The sequence below is a fragment of the Telopea speciosissima genome, chromosome 4, assembly GCF_018873765.1.
Source record: "Telopea speciosissima isolate NSW1024214 ecotype Mountain lineage chromosome 4, Tspe_v1, whole genome shotgun sequence".
In the NCBI taxonomy this organism is placed as follows: Eukaryota; Viridiplantae; Streptophyta; class Magnoliopsida; order Proteales; family Proteaceae; genus Telopea; species Telopea speciosissima.
In genome coordinates, this window is record NC_057919.1 from 25,968,239 (window position 1) to 25,973,384 (window position 5,146).

The window sequence follows — 5,146 nt, forward strand, 5'->3', positions numbered from 1 at the left end:
TCCCCCCCACCCCCAACCCCACAACACACCCACCAAAGAAAAACTATGCAAATGATTCCAGACATGAACCACTAATTGCCTTAAAGACTTGAAATGCTAAAGGGTTCTTCTTGATAGATCACAAACACACGTGTCACATGTACTAACTGGATGGTCCCACTTAAGAGTAGACTACATGGTATGGTAAACTTTCTGAGATGAATAAATACAAATAGAAAGAGAAGAAGATAAAAAGGGTGGGATATGATTTAGAAACGTTTTAATAGTGGGATGGGATTTGTCACCAATAATGCATGGCACACCCATCACTAGGGTTTATGTCTATGTCTCTTATGTCTTCCCATGCAACTATGTTTTCTTTATTGGTTTACTGATCTGTACCCATTCACTGCCCTCTCCCTGCCTTTCTCTTATCAGCACAGTCTGCTTTTGAGTTATATGATAATGCCTTTTCTATTTAAGGACCATCAATGTAGTATGTCCACATGCCACAATAGCTCCCCCAATATCTCATGTTTGGAGGACTAGGATGGATAGGATTAATGGGTCCCACTTTAAAAGATTATGAGACAACAAAAACCAAAAAAGAATATGATTAAATGATTTTGTCCACTAGTTTGCATCTTTTAAAGAACTTAACATTCACGATTATTAGGAAAGATGAAGTAAAGAATGATCATATTATAATTGATATAAGAATAACTCTGACACATGATAAATTATGAGAAATTCTTTGACGTGGTGTGACTATATTTAACAGAGATCATTGGATGCTCCAATATAGAAAAGTTATTTGATTTTGATTGAAGGAGCTAAAAGAGATAAGGATAGATCTAAAATGACTCTAGAAGAAGTGGTGAGAAAAGACATGTATAGCTTCGGTCTTGTATCAAGTATGACCTCGAACAAAGCTTATTGACGGCTAAGGATCTATATATGTAACCGACACTGGCCATTTAGTTGGGATAAGAGTTGAGTTGTTGCTAGTGAAAGTGAAAAAAATATTCGTGATCGACCCATTATGTGGTGATACATGGGCGGATTGGTGTAATAGAGGAGGAACCCATATCCATCTCATTTGTAAAATTTTAACTTAAAATGTCTACAAAAAATCAGCTAAAAAACTTGAATCTTTTTGGTCAATTAGGCTGATTCCGCTCTAGAGAAATGGCTGTGGCCATCAAATTACATGGATCCATCCATATGGGTATGGGGCGGGTCATAATGCAAGCAACCTTACCCCTGTTTTTGCATAGAGATTGTTTCTAGACTCGAACTCGTAACCACTTGGTCACAATGGAGCAATCTTTATCGTTGTACCAAGGCCTGCCCTCGCATACCACCACATGTAAGATAATATAAATGTCAATAATCTCTGTTATTTATACCATGGTGGATGTTAGATTAACCTTGCTTTTCTTAGCTTTTAGCAACTATCAAAACTTTAATCCCTCATATATATGTAAGAGAATATTATTTACATTGTTGAGGCTTTTTGTCAAGCTAATTTAATATTTTTGTTTGTTGTCCAAGTAATGGATGCTTGACCATTGCTTTCAAATGAATAATTCACTTAGAGAAAATACAAAAAAAAAAAAAGAAGCCAAAAGCTAAGTTCCAAGATGCAAAACAAAGCAAATCTGTAGACATTGAATTTTGTCACCCCCTTGGCAATGATGACAAAAGGGACATAGATGAACGAGACCGCACCACTACCCCTAGAAAAGCCCTGACAAGAAAGCCCACAGGCCCAGACAGAACCCCAATACTAGAGGAGCCCATTTAAGGCCCAAAATAAAGGAAAATTGGCACTGCGCCCCCACGGCGCAGTGGACACTCCCACGTCACCGTGGGGATCCACCACGACACCACTGTACTTTTTCCACGTCGCTGTAAAGGGGTGTGACTTCAGCCTGCTGACGTCATCCACGACGCCGTGGAGGACTTATTTGGCCCAGCTTGTGGGACACTCCCCCCTATAAATAGGAGGGTCCCCCTCCCTTGTTTTTCATGGATTTTCGGGCTGGGAGACCCTCCTAACGTGAGAAACACCCCTTTGTTGCCCTGATTTGAGCCTCCGTTGGAACGAGATCCGGCAAGTATGGGTAGATCCGTCGATTACCCGCTTGAGTGAAGAGCGATCTTTCATCCCTCCAAGTTGTTATCCCGTCAGTGTACGGATAACAAAGATTCCCTCTACAGCCATTATCCTGTCCGTATAGAGATAATGAAAAGTCACCCAAAAGAGCCATTACCCTGTTGAAAGAAGCCGGTGTCGGTCCATTCATCCGTCTCCCCCTGAGCCAGGGGATCATCGGGATCCAAAGTATACTTACACAGAGGTATACTCGTCGCATTTCCATTATTACAATGTAATTTTTAGTAGTTTTACCGTTTTAACGTATATATTGTAAATACCTGTATAGCGTTCATTATGTAATTTCATTGCCAAAGAGAGAGAATATTTGTCATTCCAGCATCTATAATGGAAAGATCGGTTTTCACCGGGCAAGATGGGTGCCTAACACCTTCCCATGCTTATAACCTGACCCCTTACCCGAATCTCTGACCAGACCGTCTGGAATCGTGTAGCCCATTTCTGTTCATAACAGATAGGGCTACACCCATTGGGTCCTAGGCCCTAATCTTAGGTGGCGACTGATTGTTTTATCATTTTTGAAGCATGATCCCTACCCCATAATGATGTGTCAATATGATACCCCCATAATCTTTGATTGATAATGTGTCGACACCAAGTGGCGAGGAAACCCTGACCACAAGCGGGGACCGCGGTACTTACACTGGCGACTCTGCTGGGGAAGTAGTGGATAAACATCCACTTGAGGTCAAGCTTTCTAAATAGATGCTACCAATAAATGCAAGAATATTCTCTCTAATTTTGTATGAAAACCTGTGTGGCTAACTTTTCTGTGCACTAACTACATCATGCATAGTACTCGAAGTGAAATCAAAAGACGAGGGTACTCTCTGTCGTACCTTTACCCCTGGAGAGGTGAGGTACGTCATACTAAGTACTCTGAGATAGAATGATAGCCGCTTCCTGTGCCACTTTCATGCACACACACACAACACGGGAACACATTTACCCCGTGGTTAGTCATTGGACCCCATGAGTAGTCATGGGTAATTCGCGGCGAAGCCACAGCCTTTGATATTTACTAAACAAGTTTAGAATCACCAGCGAGGGTAATTACTAGTTCGCTGTGGGGTGCTTTAGCCACCCAAAAAAGACACTAGCACGATTATTCTGAGATTGTGTGACCTACTCTCTAGGTATATTAAAAGAACCACGTACTCACAATTCACGACCACGAGCGATAGGTATATCGGTTCTGTCAAGGGTGACCTTTTTTGTCCTATTAGCCTACGCATTGCATGCATCATATAGGGAAATAGACCATATACGATTAGGATACGACACAAACCAACCTTTGTTAGCTCGGAGAATTCCTGAATTTAAGGTCACCTGATGATTAATCTGACTTTAATATGAGATGCCGTCCAAAGTAGAGAATTCCATGGTCCCGCGATAGTCCCTCGAAGAAGGACGAGAGTCCACTCCCGTATGATGGAATCCTACATGTCCCTCAAAGATGGGGCACCTCATACTAATTCAAGATATAATCATCAGGAACCTGCAATTAGGCTTTCTTCTTTGTTTGTTTGACCTTATTTGTAAATGTTTGGGCGACGATGGCATTCGAAATACGTTTTGAAGGAACGTCGATGATACCGAAGGTTTTGATAATGACATCGATTACTTGAGCCAAAAAAAAAATGAATAAAAAAAAAGTAATACAAAAATATAAAAAAAGAAAAAAAATCGCCCTTAATTATTTTGTTTCTGAACACTTTTCATTCTTAGTATCTAAACTAGGATTTTCTTTCTCTCGTAGAAGCACAATTTCGTTCTTGCCCATCTGGATCCGACGCGATGGAAGGCTGACTCAAGCCAGTCCATCATTCTTCTCAAGCTCTCTGTCCTTTTCTCATTCCTCCAATTCATTGGCTGAGATATCACTTGTGAACAACATGGATCCTACGGAGGATCGCTTGTCAGAAAGTCATATGGAACACCAAGTGGAGAGTTGTTTGAGTTAAAATAAAACCGCAAGCGTACGGGTCAATAGTAGCTACGGGTCGAACACGAGGAGATATACGCCACTCTATTTAACTAACTTAAAAGTAATGCAAAATGAACCAAATTAAAGTGTTAAATTAAACTAATTAAACTAACGAAAATCAATGCATCCTAACTCATAAGCATCTAACAAAATTAAGGGATTAAATCGACGTCCTAACACATGAGCATCTAACCTATCAAACTAAAGCGAATTAAAAGGAATAAAAATGCAGCCACACATACTAACCACATAAAAAGAAATAAGGGAATAAAAATGCATCCATAAACCACAACCATATAAAATTAAAATAAAAGAAATAGAGGGGAAAGAAGAAGAAGATAGAGAGAGATAGAGGAGATGGAGAATGAGATTGAGAGTTTAGATAGTAAAACCTGGATGTGCTTGCATGAATGTAAATGAAAAGCTTGAATACTTGCATAAACTTACCATGGCCTTCTCTTCTAAATCTTCAAGTCTTGTCATCAACTTAAGAACTTAGACTAGAAGGCTTAAAACCTAAACTAGAATTAAGCAATTACAACCCAATTGAAGACTTAAATTGAAATTAAAGCATAAACTAAACCTATTATAAGCATTAACTAAAAATTATAAAAGCAAACCAGAACTTAGAAAAGCCAAAAATCACAAATTAGAAGGAGAAGAAGAGAAGAAATTTCACTAAGTGAATGAGATAAAAATTACACTAAAAAACTGAATTAAAATTGAACTAGAAACTAACTAAGAACTGAACTAAAAAACTAACTTCTTACAACCCAAAGGGCAAGGGGTATTTATAGGGGGAAGAGAAGAAAAGGGAGAAGAGGGAAGTGTAGGAGAAATATTCCCTAAGAAAAGAGAATATTCTCTTCTCCTAATGCCTTGAATCCTAAGAAAAAAGAAAAAAATAGAAAGAAGAAGAAGAGAAGATTGTTTACATAGACCTTCTATTTCTAGAAAAGTAAACTTCCAATTCTAACAAGTGCTTCATTTTCTTTGTAGAT